Below are 23,584 nucleotides of genomic sequence, written 5' to 3'. Positions count from 1 at the left end.
TCGAGTCTATGGGTTTGTAGTGAATGATCTCAGCGGTCTGGGGGGAGCACACATCAGTCAGTCACTACCTGAACAGCTTAAAGCTAAACTTACTCACTGCACTCAGGTGAGTTTGTAACACTATTTAAGCTTTCATTTACACAGCTGGTGAGTAGGCGGGAGAAGGCGAAAGCTTTTATCAGTGTCGGATTTAGGCCGCAGGCATATGGCTATTTCCTGGAAGCAGTACATACCAGTGTAAATCTGATTTATCAACTCTCAGAAATACCAGCAGAAAAGATTAGTTTGTTCATTTTAGGCCAGCAACAGTCCCAGGCACATCATCATTGAATAGATGTTTAAAAAAGAACACTTGACACTCGGGGCATTTGCAGCCCCAGGCTTCATTTACTAGAAACTCATGACTGTGGTGACCGTGCTCTCATGAATTAACAAACAAGTGGGTCCATGGACCAATTTCCTGAAACCCTGTTGTGCTGCTTTAAGACACTCACCATTGGCGAGAGAGAGATTTCATTTGAAGAGGAGTGAGTGTGTAGGCCTACATGCGTGGGTGTTGATGATGCAAGCTTGTGAAAGCATGTGGCTGTACGGGCTAAAAGATAAAAAGCTCTTCAGCGAACACGGCCGTGGTGGCAATTAAATGACACACTGTGGAGTCAAATGGATGTAAGTGAGCTTGTGACAACTTGTGATTCATTTTCTGCACGTATTTACTACAAAAATGCATTTTTAAGAAGCAGGACATAGAAATACACACACACACACACAGACATTTATCTGCTCTCTGGGGTGGGCAGTGTGTCTTCCTGTGGGACACTCAGAAGGGGAAGAGGTCAAAGTTTGAGGGGAAGTGGGGTCACTAAAGAGGGACATGCGTGCATCCACAAGCTTTCCACTCTGTCGTCCATACAGAGACACGCCGGCCCACTCCAACACATTTCACCAAAACACACTCGCACACACATGTGCCGGTGACTCCACATCTCATTCCCTGTTGCATTGGTGTTAATCTCTCGCTCCATTTGCACTCGTCAGGAGATAACGACATCATTAGCACACATTAACACGTCTCTGTTATTGTTCCCTTAGTGTCCCAGGGTTCCTGTGTGTGTGTGTGTGTGTGTGTGCGTGCAGACAGATGTGAATGTGGATGAGGCGTGAATGTGGGTTTTTCGACTCAGTCTATCTCAGGCTGTCACATAGGTGCATGTGTGCAAGCCAATACATCAATTTACACATCAGCTGAAATATTCCACAGTAAAAAGTACTTGTTAATTACACTCATTAGCTGGATGTTTGACACGAGCTTTTTGTTGTTGTATGAAGCCGCATTAATTCTGCAGGTAATGTTTGAAGCTGGGAGATATCACAAATACAAATCAATACAAATCTCAACCATAGTGGGAATTTTATTTTGTTGTATTTTTTGTATTTTTGTCTTGACTTAAACAAAAAAAGAGAGACTAACACACTTATATAATGTGAAATATTTAAAAAAAAAAAAAATTTAAGGGTAAATAGCTTCACATTTACAACCCGGAAATGAAGCATCTTGCTGATACAAACCACTAAAATTGAAGCACTTCCAGAAATATTTTATTACAGCAGCCTACTGTTAAACACATCTGTCAGCACTAGCTAGCGAGCTAACACACACACATGGAATCCCAGTGAGAAATGGCAGCTAGCAGCAGTATTACGAACGCTAACCCAGTTGACATTAGTGCTTGCAGCTACTCAACACATAACAGCATTACATAAATACGTAGCTCTGAGCTCGTAGCTAACAAGGAGGTTTTCTTTTCAGGAAATTGAGCATTTTATACCCATTACTTTTGGAATTTCTTAAGATTATCACAGATTCCTCACAAGACGTGATGCGGATGAGCGAGCGAGCGAACATCTGATTGTTTCAGTGTTTCCGATGAAGATGTCCTGACCTTCTCTGTGTGTTGCTCGTTTGAAAAACCACTTGCCGTGCCTCTATTTCCATGAAAGCTTAGTGCACTTTACCTACCTGTTTCAATTATTTTTAAATTATTATTTTAAGTAAATTTTGATTTAAAAATTAGATTAAAATGTGTCCGTTAATGTTGATATTGTGGTGGGCCATCATGAATAAATCAATATCACGGAAATGCTGTATTTCTCATGATGATGTTATTTTGAGACGTGTTTTAAAGCATTCTGCCTTTAAACAGGATGAATGGGTTGAAGTAAAGGAGAAACTGACATTTTGAGACTGCACGGCTTGAGGGAACATGAGTGAAATGGACATCTATAGTGAAAATGGAAAGGACTATTGAACTCAGAAACTAGATCTGCCAGAATGATGGATTTACTGTTGCAAATATATTTGTCAAACTTGTGGTTGTGTGTGTTAAATCTTTGTCTCAGACTGTTGTGAATGGAAGTGAAACATTGAAAATCCCTTCAGCTAACCTTCACCTTTTAGTCTGCATCCAACATGCCTCAGAGATCCCGCTCTGCAGCCGTGTGTTAACATTTCCAAAAATGGTTGGACCCTCAGTGTTTTGTTCAAGGTCACCTGGGAAGATATACTGTCCGCTCTGTCAGCCAGTGGAAGGGCAATGCTCCCTCTCTGGACCAGCCTGGTGCCAAAAACAAGGTGATGAAAGTTAAGTTCTGAATTATCCTTTTGCTGCAGGTTATTTTCTCAGTCAGTCCACATACTTTTACTGATGGATCCTGTCACAGCCCGGACATACCCAGTGTCAGGATCCCTGTCCGCTCCTGGGTGTTTAGGGATGACCATAAATCAGATCCATCTGGGAACTGCTGGGAGATGCTGGCTGCGTGTTGTCTCTTCTGTATCAGGAATCCTGTTTGACTGAAGGCCACTGATGTCAACAGCTGGTGTCCCGTGCTTCAAACACACTCAGACATTTGCATGCACCTGAAAACTGAAGAGTCAATAAACACAGAGATGGAAGGGTTAGATGTCAAGGCTGCACTTCATGCACGCTGCAAATGAGAAACAGATGATCAGATGTTTCCTAGAATTTAACAATATTTCAGATACTTTTAGACTATTTAATTTCAATTTTTAAAAAAGCAACATGAACTAATGATTCAGACAAAAACCAATGGATTTTTTTTTTCATCCACCCCCCTTATGTTTTCTCTTTCATCCTTTGCAGGGTCACAGAGGGCTGAAGCCGGGTTGAGAGTTGGGGTACATCCTGGACAGATCCCCAGATTATTAAAGGGCTGACATACATGGATGTACAACAATGCAGTTCACTTCTACAGTATTAGCGGTTTAGAGTCCGCAGTGAACCAAACCTATGTGAAGTCTTTGGACCGTCTGTGGAAAGCCACATGGACAAGGGGAGACCATGCAAAAATACTCCTCACAGAAAGTCCCCAGACCACCCCTTCTGTATTTGAACAGAAGCTGTGAGATACTGTGAGGTTTTTAATAAGGCCAAAGGAAAACAAACAAACAAACAAACAAACCTGCTGAGGTGACAAATTTGGCCTATTGATGAGGGCCGGCTATAAGACGGATGGAAAAAGTAGCTTACCCACCTCGAGTTCTTCTCCTGCAGATGAGACATTCACTTCCTGCTGCCACTCACCATCATATGCCTCCACGCTGCCAGAACGCCAGAAAAATAATAGGCTAAGTGACACATGTGGGTGTATGTAGCTGCAGCATGTCTACATAGGCTTCATTCAGCTCGAATCCATCTTGAAATCAGAAAAGAGGTGAAGTGGGAAACTTCAACCCTGAACCCTTGTTTGACACATTTTCAATTTGTGCATAAACCTGACTCAAAATGCAAAAGTGAGAACAGAAAAAAGTTGACATATTGCAAAAAAGGTGTTTATGCCTGGCTGAGGTGGAGAAGCTGGTGTATCGATAAAAGCAATTTGACAAAGTGTAACGGAACCGGACTTAAAATTAATCACGACCAACATGAGCCATGTGACTTAAACGTCCACTGAAGCTTCCTATCAGATCTGTGTGGAGCGATGTGGAGAGACCGTAACCTCCCTCAGATTAATGCATAAAACAAATAAAAATGCATAAACGTTTGACAGACACTTTTTTAATTACATCATGTTGTTGCACCCTCTTCTTCTGCATCTCTGTAGTGGCATTCGGCTGGAGCACCAGCACCAAGAGCTGTTTATTATATTCACATGCTGGATGGAAGCACAGAATTAATTAGAGTTTTGTTTTGTTTTTCTGACAATTCCCGAATCCTGAAAACCGGGATAAAGTGACTTCAAAAAGGTTCATAAAAAAAATCTACCTGTCTAAACAGAGTCATGTTAGCTTGTTAACTTTGCCAGAGACACCTGAAGAGGATGTTTCTCAAGTTGTTTTTATTGGAACAGCAACCTAGGATCTGTGAAGTTATTAAAATTGGTTTGACAGTGTTAAAAATTGCTATTTGACACCACAAAAGATCTGAATACATGGGTAATTGAATGGATTTCACCTTTCACTTAGAAGAAAACTACTCTATCAACAGAGCCATCATGCTGCAGCACTACCAGACTGTTTCCTTCTAATACTGGAGCCCCAGGAGAGCGAGCCTGACAGCTACATTTGTTTATCCCCTCTGTCTCCTGATTCCTCTCCCTCTTCATGACCCTTAAACATTCCTCAAAAACCTCTGGCGGGGCCTTTTGGTGCCCATCCTAGGTCCACAGGGGTGTATGTGTCCAAACTACAGCCGCCTCTCCCAGCTTGACCTCGCTCTGCCTGCCTTCCCGGGCCTTAATCCTGATCAAGCATGTCTAGACCTCTCATTACCAGCATATAATCAGGGGGCAGGGGAAGGATGGGGTGATGGGGCCGGAGGGAGCGTAGGACGGATGGTAGGAGGAGAGGAGAGGAGTGGAGTGGAGAGGATGCAGAGAAAGTGACCCTGACAGTGACCCGCACATTCATTCCACTGTTTACTCTTTCAGTAAACAGGCAGACTATACAGAGAGTCAATACACAGGAATGGAAGAGGGATGGGGGAGGGGGGGTATGGGGTAGGGGAGAGAGAGAAAAGATGTAAACACAGGATTAGAAAGAGAAAGAGAATCCTCAACAATATTTATCTTGACAATCTCAAAACTTTGAAAAAACCCTGCAAGGGTTCAGATGAAGTTTCTGAAAATCAAAATCAAAGAAGCTTTCACTTTGATATTAAAACAGTAGTTTGACATTTCTGGGAAATGTCCCTGTTTCCTTTCTTTCTAGCGCTAGATGAGAAGATCTGCAACACTCTCATATGCCCATATCTGCCCATTTAACATAGACCTGGAGACGGTTAGCTTAGCATAAAAACTGGAACCAGCTAGCCTGGCTCTATTTGAAGATAATGAAATCGAGCCCACTAGCATCTTTAAAGCTCTGTAATTAACATGATACATCTTGTGGGTTTAATCCATCCAAGTTGACAAGTTTATGGGCAGTTTCTTGGCTGGGAGCCATTATCTCATTAGTGTTTGACCACATGAAAGCACAAGTGTAAATGCACCCATGATGCATTGAGGACGGATTATGATTGGATCAGTCAAACCACTTCCAGATGTGGTCAGGGACGCAGTGTGACCACCTCAGTAAATGCATAAACACAAGTGTACATGCAAATGAGCTGTTGAATCTACATACAATAACTACATGGGCAGAAATACGTAATTACAGGTGACTGTTCCAAACCAGCACTGTCCTCTCCAGATCATCTTCTGGACAGAGGTGGCACTGACCACAGCTGGAATCAGCTGAAATCAGTGCAGTGCTCTGCTTTCATATCCAGCATCCCTGATGTATTCTTCTACAAAACAAACCAAAGCCTCTCCCTTGCGGTCGCAGTTTCCTGAAATGAACACACCGTATTTATATGATCTGTTTGTATCTATGTCATTATGTATGTGTATTTACACGTGTATGGAAGCATGTTTCTGTGCAGCACATGTTTAGCTGTTTATTCTGTTTTTATTTAAAGCACTTTGAGCTGCTTTGGTATGAGAATTAATGAATTGAGTTGAATTCCAGTTGACGACCTCTTCCCCCGCTTCAAAAAGCAAGCAAACCCAGCAACACAGCTTCACGGGTAATTACCATCTATTCTTCTTCTTCTATCTTTTTGTCGTTTGTTGTTTTTTTGGACCTACTCAAACAAGAGGAGGATGTGACGTGACCTGAGCAGAGTGATTGGATCTCAGTGTGGACCCTGGAGACATATTAATATCAGATGTAAATGTCATCAGGTTAAAATCATACAATCTGATACGAGACACATTTGAATGCCAGGTGTAAATGGAGTCAGTGACTTCCTGGTGTCACCATGATGCCTAAAACCACAAGTTGTCTTTTTTGACTCTTTGGTTTTTGCATGGATTAAATGAAAACATGTAAATATGCTAATGAGATGTGGAGGTTCTGGTGGATGGATTTTTGCTACGGTTTGACAAAACCAGACGAGCCATTTCCCCTGCATCTTGTCTTTATGCCAAGCTAAGATAAGCTAAGCTAACAGTCTCCTGGCTCCAGAATAATTTTGAATTGACAGATATAGAAGTGGTATCAATCTACATGTCTAAGAAGTGTAATTGAATTGATAGTAGTACTGGAGTGATCCACGTAGATTTTTTATTTAGACTTAAAAAAAAAAATTAAATTACTGGAAACATCTGGAGATATCCAGCCTCCACTGACAGATTATATCACTGAATAACATTTTAACAATATTATCAATAACCACTATAACAATAACATTAACAATATAATCAGAGAGAGTCACATTGATAAGAAATTAAGAGGGAAATACTGTTGATGTGATTGGATTTACCATCATGAGCTCAATCCCATTACCACACATATACTCAGTCTCTGCTAAAGCAGCTGTGTGTGACATGCTGAGATTACTGAACACGAGGAGATGTGATGAGAAGCTAAACGCATGCTAATGACATGACAGGCGTCGCTGGCCAACCGGGGACGGAAACAACCTCACAACACCATAAGATAATACTTGACTTGTCTAAAAAGCAAATGCGGGCCTGGAGATGTGTAGTGTGTTCCAGTTAATGAAGTGTGATGAAACCTAAGAGAGGGAAGGAGATAGATGTTTGTGTGTGTGTGTGTGTGTGTGTGTGTGTGTGTGTGTGCGCACATCTTAAAGGTGTTAGAGGTGTTACATATGTGCCATGACACGTCTTTCAAGTGATCGAGTGCGGCAGCATGATCCCATACAAAATTCACCACATGGCAGGATTTTCATCAAGTCTCTGCAGCTGAACTTATCCTCCCACGCACACACTCTTATACGCACACACACACACACACACACACACACATACACTCTTACACTCACACACATATTCTAGTGTATATGATCAAAAGGAGTGCCTGGAGTCTGCACCTGCATACAGCCCCACACTCAAACACACCCTCAATGCCCTATAAATACACAGCGATGCTGCATTAGTTAGTATGCAGGATGACTGGAAGCCTGTTTCACTACGTTTCTGAAACATTCATGTGGGCCTGCATTTGGTCTCATCTCAGTCTCTCTCTCTCTCTCTCTTCTTCTGCTCTGTTTCCACCCCCTCACCCACTTGTCCTTCACCTTCCTTAATCTCCCACCCCTCCTATTATCACCCTGCTTCCTTCCCACTCTCATAAGTTGGATTCCTCTCTTCCAAACACACATATATTCCCCACCTTGTTCCACTCTCTGCAACTCCCTAATTACATCTGCATTTATTTTTCAATTCTGTGGACAATTCTTTTGCCATCTCCCGCAGCACTTGAGTGCTTTTCTGCAAATTCCTGGCCTGATTTACATACAGGAGGGCTTAACAGTAGTGTGCTAATTGGCTGTCTGGTCTGTATTCAGGGTAGTAATTGCTTATCTCTGAAAGTGTCCATACAAGGGTTCACCAACCCCCATGGGAGGGGTTTACTGCCTTGACTGTCAGTCACTGCAGCCCACCCACAATGCCCCCTGGGAGGAGACGGCAAGAAAAACTCAAAACAAATGAATCTGTTGACATTGTATGTCAATCATGGGCGTCATGTAGATAAAGAAGAATTGGAAAGTTGCCATATCTGGCCGAAACGTGACTTCCAATTTGTATCTCATTATAGTAGGAGCACAAGTTTAAATCAGACCTTCATTAGGAAGTAATACTTTAAAATCACTCACAGCAGGACTAGGATTGATCACATACGCTGCTTATGACTTATGTTGCTCAACAATGCATTCATAACCCCGCTTCGACACAAAAGAAGCTATTTATAACCAATCATATATCAGTCTTTTAAGAATGGACAGCCCCGCCAGCTGAAATAGACACAATGGGTTTGGATGAGTTAATTAACATATGCTATCTTTTGGTATCAGAATTCAAATACAACATGTTTGTGTTGGCACAGAAAGCAACACATCGCAACCAGCTTAAATGTTACAAGCTGCTGTGGATAAATGAGGCAATAAGACGTTGGTGCGGAGACACTTTAAACCCCCTGTGTAATGTATCGTTAGCTGGTTCATAAACATGCAGCCTTTTCAAGCTCCAAATGACAACAAGGAGATCAGAATCTGTTTAAGCAAAGAAATTATGATGATGTAAAATATGTGACATATGAACCAATATCAGTATTAAGTGAAATAATAAAGGCATCTTCTCAGTCAGAATTGGTTTAGCTCTCTCGTAGAGACAAATCTCTCCATCACTTGCTCTGTGGCAGCTGTGCCACTGGAAAACTCACAACCTGGAAACTATGGCTCTGGCATTAATGAATATTTGACAGGGTTTTAAGTGAGTGATTTCAGTGTTTATTGCTTATTTCTACTATTGCAATATGTTTGAAAATGTCATTGTCTAATGTGTGTAGCCACGATTGAGAATGTACAGTAAAAAGAATTTAAGGATGGGCACCTTAGCCCATCCTCAGGGTGTTGCAGCACCCATTTAGTGAATCACTGTCCTGAGAGAACTGAAACTCAATATGACTCTACGCTACATCCACACTGCTACGTTTTAGTTTTAAAATGCATCTCTTTAGCTGTGTTTACACCTGCCATCCACACTACTATTCAAGTTATTCGACTTTTGGAAACACAGCTGGACCCACTTTAGTTTGAAAAGTCCAGGGTTGTGTTTTAGTCTGGTCAGGCAGAAATGGAGACTTTTGTAAATAATGACGTAGACACTCGCAGTTGTTCCCTGATTGGGTCTTACCACTCATGACTACCAGTGGTAAATATAGATAACGAAATACAAGTGTCATTGACCTTGTTATCAGACCTTGTGAGAGGTGTTGTGCAATTTTGCCTTTTATTGCTACAACTGCAATGGTCATGCATTTTCAGGTGTGATAGTATGGACGGAGATCATTTCTGATGTGGAGCTAAAAAGGTCGCCTGGACGGAGATCGTTTCCATTTTAAAATAAAAAACACAGTAGGGTGGACGTAGCCTTAATTTATTATGTGATAACTGGCAATGTTGACTGATAAATAATAATCAAATAATAAATAACATCTTGCCAGTCATAAGTCATTGCTTCTCCTCGTCCTCAGTAGTTGATCCTATCTCGGGTTGCTATCTCTCAGGTAAGAATCAAAAGATGAGTTGCATCACTCTGGCCTCATCCTGGCGTTCACCGGGTTCGGCAAAACGTGCCTGGGCTTCCTGGAATGTTTAGCGCTGAATCGTCGAACAGCTGCACCGTGTGCCATGTGATAATGTGGCCGAACTAATGCTAAGAGGCATTCGGGCTGCTGTGCTGTTTACCTTGCAGTTAAAAGAGCGAGTCATTGACATTCTCCTCATTGTTGTGTGCCGCTTCTCAGACGCTGAGCTGCATTTCAATGGGCCTTTCATTGAGACAGTCAGGGAGTCAATTAGCTTATCTGGCCATTGGCAATATCAGCCTTTATGTTGTTGTTGTTGTTGTCCCTACGCAGGGCCGGGAAAAAGGAACGGTCCACGTGAACTCACAACGGCTCCTTTACACGGAGTCCCGTACAGGCATGCCGGCCACTGATAACACCAGGGCCATCTTTAAAGAGCTTTCACGCACACACGCACCCCCCCCTCCTAGCTGTTGCCCTGGGCTGTAATTGAGAGGAGGGAGGCCCCCAACAGATAAACAAGACCTATTGATTCAGTGTAATTTGACTCAGTGGGTGCCATAATGACATTATAGGAGAGGACCAGTGTATGTGTTTGTGTGTAAGCGTGTGTGTTTGTGTGTAAGCGTGTGTGTGTTTGTGTGCACAGGCACTTGCTATAGTGAAGGATGACACATTCGTCTGCTGTGCCAGGGGAATTTAGCTGATTGGAAAGTGATATGGAAGAGGGCGAGCGAGATAGAGAAAGTGAAAGAAAGAGAGAGAGAGGGATTGCCAGTGGAGAGAGAGAGAAAGGGAGTGTGTGTTTGTGCGTGTTATAGATGAGGAGGTAGCTGTGTGAAAGGATAAGTAAATTGCGCTGTTCTTGTGTGTGTTTTTCCACAGGCACACAGCCATAAATACTGTCTATCTGTGTAAAACTCCCAGGCGAGTCGAGCCATCAGAATAATGTTTGACTTGCTAATAAAAAAGGAGGAAAGGCAAAGAAAAGAGAGAGAGAAGAGACTGTTCAATGGTGTGTGAGCAGATAAAGTCTCTCGCTGAATTCCAATCATTCCCCAATCATTCCAGAGTTTGACTACCGATTTGGAAATGCTAATCAGCCATCTGTTGATCGCCGACTGCAGATCGAGGCAGTTCCTTCACTTCTGGTGGATCTACTTTAGACGCTCATTTGGAAAACAAAACCATTTGTTTGGTTTCACTTTGGCGTTTTATGAATACAGGGCACAAAGATGTTCCAGCACAGACCTTAGTAAACCCAAACATATCCGCAGGCACGTGTTGGAAAATGCTGTGTTTTTACACTGATGATGGATTTTATGCTATTGCAGTAAAAGATGTTTCATGCTGATCAGTGACATTTAATGTGACAACTTCAATGCAACACAATTACAGTTCAGCTTCTGCAGAAGCATTAAGATAACAGTGCTCTAAAGTCCAGCTTAACAATGCTAATAAAACACATTTATGAATACCTGTCTCTAATCCAATTAAAATATTGCACTTTGCTCAATTCAGGTTAAGACCTCTATAAATAATCTGTGAAGAATCATATATCAAGCAAACACTCAAAATTGGCCTCATTTTCTATTACACCCTTATTCCACCAAAATTAGTGGGTACAAGTGTGTTTTTTAAATGCAGATAAAATGCTAATAAAAGTCAATTGACTCCTTTCCCACTGAAAGTTGAGTTTGTCTTTCTGCTTGACTGAGGACACACACAAATGCAAGGAGCGATTTCATCACATGCACTTGGAGCACACACACATGCAGTGGGAAGAGAGCGAGCTGCTAGCCGCCATGCAAACTGCTAATTTGGATCTGTCACATTTCATCCACCAGTTGGTGCTCCTGTGAAAGTGTAGGGCCTCTGTGTGAGATGCTTCGATCGCTGATTGCATGTTTTTTAAACTTATTTTGAAGTTGCACCCAGTCTTTCATCCCCGTGCACAGAGTAGCCAGTGTGAGTGCTTTAACAGCGCCATGCCGGTCAGGTGACAGGGCTGTTTACAGCGACTGTGCTCTGAAAGACATTACAGCAGCAAAGGGGTGAAAATTAGCAGGTTCACTCGGATTCTGTCCTTTCGGATCAATGGGAGATGGAACGGGAGCCAATAAATACCTGCGTCTACTGCAGGGTCATTTGACCCGGGTGTGAATAGCAATTGCACCCATTCCCATTGCTGACAAAAGCCAGATTTTAGCAGGTCTAAGCTTTATTTTGACCAGTGGAAAAGAGGCTTTAGGTTCGGTCAGATAGATAAATGCTAAGAATGCTAAATTCTAACAGAACTAAATATCAACATGCTAACATGTTTTCAATGACAATGCTAACGTGGTGATGTTGAGCAGTTATAACATTTACCATGTGCGCCATCTTAATTTATCGAGTTAGCATGCTAACATTTGCAGTAGGCACGCAGCTGCTGTTTTAGCTTTGATGGTATTTAGTCATAGACAGAATAAGTAGGAAGAAGGATAATGGAAGTAGTTCCATTGTCACTGCAATCTCTCATCTAAAGGAGCTATTTGTAAGTTTTGATATTGCTATATAGCCAACGTTAGCATTAACAGCTGTTTACTTACCAGTCTAGAGGAAACATTGTGAGTAAAAAATCTAATTTCATTCCTTTACTCACCAACAGCCGTCACCAAGAGGAAAGCAACGCCAGTGTTAATTCTTGTCTCTATCACTTCTGTCTTCTACTGAAGTTAGCAATGCTAACTGGCTAGCCCAGGCCCATTGAGTCACTTTCCTAAAGCCACAGCGAGGGAGACATGAAGGGTTTCCCCACTCGGCTGCACGTAATTACGCTTTAAATGATGTAACGTGAATGTGGCATGAAGTCGTTGTAACTTTCTTTCATCCACATCCATAAAATCCACAAACACTTTCCACTAAAATCAATTTTCCAACTTTTTGGCTGTAATTTATGTCAGCTAAAATAGATCTACACTGTTAGGTTCTCTTTGTGCGTTTCTGAATGAGCTTGTCAATGTGGCAGTCCAAGGCTAATGAAAAATTGTTTTTGTTGAAGTTTATTAAAAATAGAAATATTGAATAAATAATATTAGATAGTTTTGGGAAGTTCTGATTTCACTTTCGCTCTTTATTGGACAAAAGTAAAATTTTCACCAGATGATGACACTAGATAAAAAGTCAGGGAATCACTGTTTTTGCGATTCATCCTGAGTGGAAAATGGATGTCTGCGCCAATTTTTGTGTCAATCCATTCAATAGTTTGAGACACTTTACTATAAAGTGTGGGGGGCAGAGGGTAAAGTGATGCTCTGCTGTCTTTCCGACTTCCTCTGGCTTTGCTCTCCTCCTGTTGACAGGCTGACACTGGGGTAATTGGTGCCACGTATGATTCTGTCAACTTGGACGACAGGTAACAAGAGACAGACAAAGACAGGAAGGAGGAAAACTTGTATTTATTTTGAGGGCTGCTTTGGTGGTTGCAGAGAAATTTCTTTTTTTGTGTGTGTGTTTGTGTGTGTATATTTCCTTTCCACTGTGAGCTAAAGAATTTATTCCCCTCACTTTTGCTAATATCAAATTGGCTTCCACAACAGTGTAGTACAGAATATAAAAACAATGAGTCTGCCATATTTATGCAAAATATCCAACTTTTACTGTTTTCTGTATCGAGATTTCACTGAATTTCATAAAATTCAAAAACCTAAACCCTAAATGCTAAGTTTGTTTGACTAAATACATGAATATGTTTCCATTTCTTCTTTGCAGCTCTGCCTCTTCCCCCCTAAACATCCACATACACACATTTTTAAGCAGCATGACAAAAATATATATCACATATACACATGCATATATTGCATATGTGTGTACAACCTGAAGACGCGCACACACACACACACAAACACAAGCCTGGCTCAACCTCAGTCTCAGGCGTTAACAATATCTAGCACCAACAATTCTGTCTGCAACACGAGCAGCCATTTGCACAGAATGAGGTCAACACATCTCCACACAGCACCCCTCCCTCTCTCCTTCCCTGTCTTTGCTGATTACCAACTCATTTGCCTCGTCCAGCTTCCTGGTTATCAATTCTCTTTACTGTAATTTATATAATCTGTACATATACCGTGCACACATTTCACTCAATGCAAGGATCAAGCTCAAGATGTCTTTTAGGCGCCGTTTCAAAGGTGCACAATCTGTGTTGAGACTTGAAAGCGTTTCCAGTAAAAAAAAAAAAACATTTTGGGATTTGCCCAATATGTGATGTGTGTTTCTTTGATATGGAACTTTGAAACGCTCGGCCTGTGATTGCTGATGGCGAAGCTGCAGATGTTCTGATCTCGGCAGATGAATTATTCGTATACGGTCTGTAATTTAATGGCAGAGCGAGAGGCAGGCTGAGCAGCCATCTTGCCATGCCCAGATCGCTCTCTCTTTTCAGTCTCATCCTTGGGCATGCAGCCTCCCTCCCTCCATCCCTCCCTCCCTCCCTCTTCCCCCTCGCTGCTCCATGTGCCAGCCTAGAGGGTGTGCTGGGAGGGCAAAGCCAGTGACTGTGTGTATGTGTGTATTTGTGTGTGTGTGTGTGTGTGTGTGTGTGTGTGCATATGTGTGTTGATGCCAAGGGCAGCCTTGCCACTGTAGCTTTTCAGGCTGCCAGTATGTCAGTGCCACTGCCCTTTTCTTTACAAGTCTACATTTTCCCACCAATCCTGCCTCCTTCCCTCACCCATACTTGACCTCATTACCTCACAGTCACACAGACCACACGCTAAACAAATTCACCTCACGCCGTGAATGAAACGGATTCTCCACATTCCTTGGAAACGATGTGACCTGCTGATGGTCTGTGCAGCCCCCGGGGCTGGGCTAGGCTGGGGACGGTGTGGTTTAATGTCTTGGGTTTACATAGTGGACCTTTATTCCTCCTCAGCCAGCTGACTGGCTTATCTTATGTAAGCAGCATTGTAGGCTAAAGCCCCATACTGGCCGACAGTGAGCCTGCCTCACCTTCTGCTTCTACTGTAATTCATTCACACCAAATGCAATGATGAAATGTTTTATGGTGCAAGCAACTATGAATACAAAGACATTGCGTTCGCCAAGTCCCCAGCACTCTGTCTGGCCTGTTTTGGTCCAGAGACGAGATGGCATCCCACTGGTGTGTGTTTTCATTGTGGAAGGTCTCTAATGGTGACATTAAAGGGGCAGTGTCAGGCCACCCTGAAAGAGCACACATCTATAGCCAGCCTCCTCGCACAGACCTGTCACTAGCTCTCAGTCACATCACATCCTAATACTGTGCACTCTGTGTGTGTGTGATTCCTCTCCCTGGGGATATGTGTCATCATGGCTTTTTTTTGTGTGTGTGTGTGTGTCTGTTTGTGTATTAAACATAATTCCAGCACAGCATCCATCACTGCAGCAGCAATGATGGCCTAGGAAGGTGCTGAGCTTTTAATTAGATCTATATCTTCTTAACACACAGTCTCTCAGACTGAGTTAATTAGTCAGCCGTAAAGAATCTGCTCAGCAGTAAGTACACACTCACTGGTGTTGTCAGTGACGGGTTATTCAGTTCCTTCAGAGCGATGATAATACATGCAGATATAATAGATGGACATAAAATTTTAGTGTCCCATGATGGTCAAAATGTTGTTTCAAAGGCATCTGATCCCATAAGAAAGAATATTACACTGAATTCGGATTGGAAAGACCGATGAATTTTGATATTGACATTAAAAGCACACACTGATTGAAGCCTGTTGTTTTTCCTGACACCGGTCAGGGTCGTCTGCAACAAGTGGTCACATCAGAGGAGGTTCTGGACCCTGGCACTAGACGAGAGGGTCAATAATGGAGGATTCTGGAAAAAGTGGATCAAGTTCAATGACAATGTTTTGTTTAGTTCACTACCAACGTGGTTATGGCAAATAGACTGTGATCAAGGAATGGTTAGAGTTAAGGTGGTTTCAGACCAAGGGCAAGTAGCTGTGTGAGTTAGAGCAGAATGAAGAGCAGAAAATTATGCCACTAAGCTGCTAACTGGGACGCTGCACTTACAACTTTGTATTACCATTGTATGCCCTTCGAGATTTTTGACTTAAAGTGATTATTTGATGTGAGGTACTTATCTATAGTCAGCGTATTACCTGGAGTACATTCAGATCAGCGTGCTGCCAGTCAGGAGTACCACCACAGAAGCTGAGTGATGTTCTGCTGTGGGCGGGGACATCAAAAAAAAGTATTTTATCCAGAAAAATGCCCACAGAAAAAAGCTAATATCATTTTAAGTGTACACTTTATTTTTAGTATTTTCACTGCGTTCTCTTGCTGTCAAACAGCCCTTTCCACAGTTGAACTACCACATTCCTACACACAGCCCCACAACACACACAACTGCATGTCAAATGACTCAAACTATCACTTTAAGGAGTTAAGAGAGTAGAGTTACAGAACTCCGGGAATACAGAGATGTCCTAAATGATTTTTTTAATTATCACTATCCTAACCTCAACCTCCCATTATCAAGAGGCCAGAATCTTATTGGATGCACTTAGCAGAGGTCAGCATATTTGGTATCAAGGTTCAATGTAGTTTAACTTCAACAACCTGTATATATAGCTCATACCACTGCCCAGGTGTACAGTCGCTGTCTCCATAGCTTTGGCTTGCATGGTGTTGAATTTGCTCTTTTATTGTGAAAGCCCCGTGAGGCAGCTAAAACACTCGGTCACGGTTAGGGAAAGATCATGGTCACGATTAATAAAAAAGTGACAGTTAATTGCAGGTCTGTGGATGTGAACTCTGGTCCTCTGCATGATAGTCTGACAAGCGACACACCCTCCAACCTCCACCCCCTTGCTTTCTGCTTCTTCACACTTAGGGCACACTACTTCTACTGTAAACCACAGTTAAGTCATAGTCTAAATGGCTGAGCTCTGTACTTTGATACCTTAAAGGAATTCATATGTAATGCCAGTTTGGTTTCAGTTTTTCTCTCCTCCACTCATTCAAGTCAAAAAACACCCACACTTGGCCTTGACATCTTTGGAGAAGCTACACTGTGGAGACAGTGAGCCTCTCCTGCTCCACACACTGCTGGGGCAAAGCAACCAGTGCAGTCAAATGACTTTAGAACGTCACATGATGATCTGAACCTCGCCCACACCATCAAGGCAAAAGGTTATATTCTGAGAGTCACTGGGCGTCATAAATCAAAAATACATTGAGCTAATTTAAAAACCAAGTGGGCACAAATGTTATGAAACCTTGTATGTGTTTCCTGTGCAGCACTGCTTCCTTCATTTCATGACCTTTAGCAGCAGATAAACTGTGACATGAGGCGGTGTGTAGTTTCCATGCTTCCTTCTGCAGCACACATTCAGCAGTGTAACGATGAGAATACACATAATACACAGGTTAGCTTTGCTTTAAGCCTTTTTTCCCTATGTGTGGTGGAAGGGAGTGAAAAGGGCTGATTAATTTGCATGTGGACATGCACGCGTCAGTGTGTGTGTGTTTTGCCAGGCCAGGCACAGCCACTGGCAATGCAGCTGCAACATTAGTGGGTCAGTGTGCCATCAAGCCATTCATCAGCACTTCTCCCTCTCTTCTCTCTGCCTCCATCTCCCCTCTGACTCATCACGCATCCATCCATCCATCCACTGCTACCTACCTCTCACTCTCTCTTCTGCTCATTTCATTGTCCACATGCGGAGTATTTTCAATTTCTGAATGAATTCGAGATGCCAAACGAGGTGTGTAAATGAACTCAGCTAATAAGGTACACGCAACACAATCAGGGCAAATGTTAACAGACTCCCAGACAGGACGTGACAGCACCGTCCACAATGAGCTCAGATTTGAGATTCTTGAAATTCATACCATAACTGATTCAAACAAAACATTCAGCCTATAGTGTAATATTAAGATATAAGGGGCCTGATTTGCCAGAAAGATACAAATAGGAGCTCAAGAGGAAAGTGGATGTAAGCTTGACTTTCATTTTGATGCTGCAGCATATTTACACCTGAGCATGCAGCATCAACATGTGTCAAATATGTAACTGAGGTCAGCTGATCACACAGAACAACTATGTATAATAAAGGGAAAGTAGGTGGTAGATATGAAAGTCTAGTATCTTCCTGTTCAAGGGGATTTTACACATCAAAGCGTGTTTAGTTACTGAGGAGCACTACATATGTTAAAAAAAAAGGTTGAATACAACCTTTAAATATCCTCAAGTGATGTCAGTTGATGATGAAGACTACAAGTTAGAAAATGAAAGAAATCTGATGGTATGGAGCTGGAAAGAAATGAGCTCATCAGACAACTCCTCACCTCTGCTTGGGGCTGACAGTCACAGTGACTGAAGGCTTCATTAACCATATTCAGCTTCACACACCTGAAACTCCAACTGAACTGTCTGTGGTCAAGTTGGATTGTGAGTTATGTGGATGTCAGGTTTTGACAAGTGGAAAGAATGTGTGATTCAAGAAGACAATATCTCAGGTTCTGCTGCATCGAGTTCGACGTGTGTTTGACAAACTGTGAGTCTAAGGGTACAACAAACAATCTCTGTCCAGGCGACCGATTTAGCTCCGTATCAGAAACAATCTCCAGCCATACTATCAGACCTGAAAATGCATACATGCATGACCACCCATGCACACTGGGCATGTGCATGCTGGTGTGCACAGGAAACAGATTGTTTACTCTGTGCTTGATTAGTTGTAGGAAATACTTTGAACAAGGAACAGCAAAGACAGTTGAAGCATTAAAGTGCAGCACAACTGCACAACAGCTGCTACACAGACAACAAGGTCAGTAACACTTGTAATTCGTTATCCATGTTTCTTTCACCACTGGTAGTGGAGGCTGATGAGACCCAAACAGGAAGCTAATGTGGGTGTCTATGTCATTGTTTCCAAAGGTCTCTGGTTCTGCCCGACCAGACTAAAATGCAACCCTCGAGGTTTCACACTAAAACAGGGCCAACAGCGTTTCCGAAAGTCTCTGGAGGAGTGTGGACGCGTTTAAAACTAAAACGTAGCAGTCTGGATGTAGCCTAGCATTGTTGTAGGAGTGCAACGTTGAATCAGGAGAGTGCTCGTTTAAACAGATAACCAGAGGCCGGTATCATCACTGTCATAACAAATAAAATCAAAAACATATTGGTTCAGTTTAGTCTGAGTGAGATGTTACATTTAGTCTTATTGTTAAAGGGTTAGTATGTCACTTATATAAAGTTAGGGGAGTCACAAGAGATAAATTAAAACAAGGATGGTCAAAAGACGGCCACGCTCCAAAAACACAGGACCCTACATATCCCATAATACAACTGTAAAGCATCATTCAAAATGAAGATGACATTATCAGGGTCATTTTTTCAAACTTTGGAAAGCTTCACTGGCTGAGTTTTATTTTAATATAAAATGTATTCAGAAGGATGAATACTCAGCTTTTTTTTCCTACAGTCTCTAAAAGATTCCACAAGCACAGTCTCTCTTTTTAATTCTCCGTTTCCTCGAAGCTGCCTGCCCTCCATACATTCATGAGATGAGCACAAAAAGACAAACAGAGCCTCAGAATCTCATATTTTTGGTCAAAACACAGAAAGCAGAAACCTGATTTCTTTTCTTTCCCACTCGTCCCACTCCCCTCCTTTCCTTTGACATTCTCTCTCTCCCTCTCAGGATGGAAGGAGGAAAGTGAAGGAGAAAGGAGGAGGCAGGAGGAAAAGGGAGGGGGTGGATGTGTTGTTCAGTTCTGCTGAATGTGCTCACATGTATGAAAGAAGAAGGATTTATTTTAGGACTCTCGCGTGGGTGTACACAGATTTGAAACACACACACACACACACATACACACACACACACACACACACACACACACACACACACACACACTGAGGAAGTGAGAGCTCACAAGCCCAGAGATAGGCCTGACCTACCTTTACATCAATCTTGTTTTGAAAGCTGGTGGAAGGATGCTTTTCTTTCTAGCTCCAAGACTTTTCCATATACCTGAATTCTCCAAGTGCATTACACATTATCCAACACAGACACACACACACACACACACACACAGACAGACACACACACAGAGAGAGAGAGACACACACACGCAGAAATGCACATCAAAATCAGGGCATATAAACAAAAGAAGAGATGAGAGGAAAGGAAGAAACATAAGATAAAAAGTGAGTCGTTCACGTCTCAGCTACACATCGAACAGTAAGTGTCTGCGTTGTTGTGTCATATTGTGTCAGCATTGCCACAGCGTGATTATCCTGTAGAAACTGTTGTCATGGTAATAAGGTCACTGGCATGTTCATATGTCAAAAGGGATTTATACTGGGCTGACACCATTTCCAGTGCTGCATGTGCCAGGCGTGTGTGTATGCCTCTGTGTGTGTATGCCTCTCTCTGTGTGTAAGTGTGTGTGTGTGTGTGTGTGTGTGTGTGTGTGTGTGTGTGTGTGTGTGTGTGTGTGTGAGTGTGTGTACTTGTACTTGCTACATAGTAAGGACCAAAAAAAGTATTTTACTAACAGAGTGAGGACATTTTGGGAAAGTGAGGACATTTTGGCCGGTCCTCACTTTTTGAGACACCTTCAAATCACATTTTGAGGGTTAAGACTTGGTTTTAGAGTTATGGTTAGAATTAGGCTTAGGTTAAGGTTAGGGTCAGGGTTAGGGTTAGGCACTCAGTTGTGATGGTTAAGGTTAGGGTAAGGGGCTAGGGAATGCATTATGTCAATGAGTGTCCTCACAAAGATAGAAGTACAAGTATGTGTGTGTGTGTGTACAGTAGACAAAGACTGGGAGGCTGAGTGTGGTTGTTCTTTCATTGGTGAGTAACAGCGAGGCTGAAATTCCACATTTAGGACAAGCTATGATTTATTTCTTAAACATGAACAACTCTTTCATAATCAAGGCTTATAACAATGGTCCATTGAAAATACTGAAAATTTCCACACTGCTTAGAAAAATACCTTTAATAACATAAAAAAAAAATCCTCTGCCAGCCCGTCCTCTCTCTACTGTAGTATTTACACTGTGATACATACATATAAAACACCTACTCCAGGGGAATCCCCCACAGAGATTCCCCCTCCCTGACCATAAATCAGCGAGAGGTGGAGAAAGAAGAAGAACACAGAAAGTGAAAGTCAAACATCATGAATATGCGTGTCATGATGATCCATTGGTCTAAATGGGTCAATAGTAGTATTTCGATTGTGCAAGGAAAGTCCCAGACATTTCTCTGACACTGCTTATTGACTTGTTGGTCTCAGAAAATGCTGAGGCCTCCCACTCCACTGTGTCACAATATAGATGAGAAAGTCTTGTACTGTAAAGTCAAACTGCCTCTTTGTCACTCCAACAATATGTTAATGTGACCTACTTAGCTGGTATTTAACAGGACTGGTGTACCACAACACTCCACCTCCCCATTTCCTTGCCCCATTGTTGTTTGCCCCCCAACTCTAACCCCCTTGACCTCTGGCCACTGAGGCAGCTCAAAGCTAAAGTCATGATTATTTTCTCTCTGCTCTCTATTTGTCCAGCGTGGACATCTGTCAGCTCAAACGCTCAGCCATATGCTATCTATTGTCCCTGTGTGAGGTCCGGGAATCAGCGCTTATACGACTGAGCAAGCACTTAAGAGATATTGACCGCAGCTAGGCTGCTTTTGATTAAAATGGCTGATTATAATCCAGGGCAGGGACTGTATGCTTTTCAAAAATTTGACTCGACCATCTAAAAATTGAATGTTTAGGATGGCAAGATTCAAAAAATAATAATGGGAAAGAGTCATTCATGAACTTTCAGTGCACTCTCTTCAGTGATCAGCTCAGTTTCTGCTCATGTAATACCCATAATCCTCTGTCCCCTCAGTCTCTCTGTCTCTTTCCCTCACCGTCTTTACCCACCCAGTGCTACCTCTTCTCTACCCCTCCAGCCGGACTTGTGATGCTCATCCATAGGATGATGAGGCACAGAACAATGGAGCCTTTGGGAGACAGAACGCACTTACAGCCCAACATCGAAGAATACACACACAAAGCTTCATTGACTGCAGCCAGACAAAAAGAGAGAGGGGGGTAGGGGTGTGGGGTTGGGATCATACATACTTACTTAAAAGATGTAGCTGACATGAAAATAAATTATGAGTGCCACAGGATAAAAGGCACGGGGCAGGTTACAGTCAGCCAGAGATGAAGTCAGCATTCCTATGTTGAGAGCAAAGCATTTTGGTTCAGGGTAAAGTTGTGTGATGAGCCTCAGGCGTGTGGTGGTAGGCCGGGTCAAAGGGCAGAGGCAACTTGGAGTTGTTCCTGGGACAGAGCAGTTTGGTCGGCGTGACAAAGTAACAGTAAGCTATGGAGAAAATTAAAGGGTGTGATTGGCTCAATTAGACTTCTAATGAGGTAGCAACTTCCTAATAATCATTTTGTGGCTGGTTCAGGCTGAAAGACAGATCTGATGTCTTCCATTTAAAGCTCTAAGCTGGAGTGATGGACAAGTCTTTTGATTTACAGGTTAGGATTAGTCTGGACTATCAACTATGAGTTTATCTGTGTTGTGTCAAACCAATAAAAATTACAACTGGTGTCTTTTAAAGTCCTGAATGATCCACGTCACATTGGTTGGTGTTTACCTTTTGAATATGACATAATACTTTCAGTTCTCCTTATTTACTATGACACTGCTGTGTGATTGGAAAGCACCTTTCTCACACTGACACACCCTGACTCAGTCGAAAAAAAGACAGACAACAAAGAGTTAGGTGACTTCCTATGAGGAAGGTAAAATGCCCCTGACAGTTTACCTAAATATCAGGCCTGTGAAAAATGCCCAGGGTCTATGTTATAATTTCCATTGTTGTGTATCTGAAAAAAACAAAGTGCCATCATTGTACAGAGAAATATATTTTATGTCAGTCCCATTTTTAATTCCGCTCGCATCCTCAGTTTTGATTCCGCCTTTTACTCATTTTAATGTTCCTTTCCTCTGGTTACATTAACCTTGGAGCCAGGGACAGAATGATATATTGACCAGAAGATATTACCTGGTTGATTGGACAGTCATCTCATCCAACTTTAATATGATGGATAATTATGTCAGCACATATTTAGGTAATGATTTATCAATGCTACATCTGCTGTTTACAGGAAGCTACTAACATGAATTGACCCTAAATTCTGATTAGATTCCCTGTAAATATAAGAATGATTACAATTATGATCACTATTGTTGTTTCTGCTAGCCTGGCCTTGCAATAATGTGTTTACTAAGTGAGTAAGTTTACACAACACAAACTAGTATGTAGAGATTAGTTATCACTAAATATTTATACTCAGTAACTGCCTGGTGTAACTGTTTACCAGCTAACTGAAACAACCGACAAAGCTAATGTTAGCTTCATATTATGTTATATGTAAGCTTATTTGGAGTCAAGAGTAAAAGACGTAATACGATGTAGTGGCACAAGAAAAATACTGTCTGACAATGATATAAACTGGGACATTTCTATATTACATTTTGGGGAAATAACATAAAAACCTCAATTTACAAAATGTTACGCTAATAACGTTAGCTTTAATGGTTAAATGACATCAGTGATGTTAGCACAATCTTTACTTTCCCACTCATTCTAAAATGTATGAATACTATTAACTTGTATTTCTCCATGTATGCTTACATAAATGGTATAGTGATTTATAAAGGATGAGCAGCTATGTCTGAAATATTGTTTTGCCTTGTAAAATTATTTTTTTAAGGAAGTGATGTTACAGCTTTTGATTGTACAATGACTTCTTGTTCAATGCTAATGTTTTTTTTTTTATGTACAGCACTTTGTAACTAAAGTGCTCTCTAAATAAAGCTATTATTATTATTGTTGTTGTTGTTGTTGTTGTTGTTGTTGTTGTTAAATTGATGCAACCTGATTTAGTAAATGATTTGCTTGT

The 23,584-nt window shown here is 41.9% G+C and overlaps 1 long non-coding RNA gene across 4 annotated transcripts; it reads right to left on the bottom strand.

Moving 5' to 3' along the window:
* Positions 1 to 1,432: 1,432 nt before the first annotated feature.
* On the bottom strand, positions 1,433 to 16,762 carry LOC139634157 (uncharacterized). Of its 4 annotated transcripts, none has more exons than XR_011693909.1 (4): positions 4,088 to 16,762; positions 3,556 to 3,622; positions 2,698 to 2,927; positions 1,433 to 2,615 (listed from the first exon to the last, which is right to left on the bottom strand). It is a non-coding gene; the product is annotated as an uncharacterized lncRNA (long non-coding RNA). The 4 variants fall into 4 exon arrangements; XR_011693912.1 differs by having other exon boundaries at positions 3,552 to 3,622; positions 12,261 to 16,762; XR_011693910.1 differs by having other exon boundaries at positions 12,261 to 16,762.
* Positions 16,763 to 23,584: the final 6,822 nt, after the last annotated feature.

This window comes from Trachinotus anak, unplaced genomic scaffold (genome assembly GCF_046630095.1).
Source record: "Trachinotus anak isolate AG129_WGS33_773 ecotype Australia unplaced genomic scaffold, CSIRO_AGI_Tana_v1 ptg000016l, whole genome shotgun sequence".
Classification (NCBI taxonomy): Eukaryota; Metazoa; Chordata; class Actinopteri; order Carangiformes; family Carangidae; genus Trachinotus; species Trachinotus anak.
The sequence above is the reverse complement of the archived record's forward strand: the minus strand, read 5'-3'. Positions and strand labels throughout refer to the sequence as shown.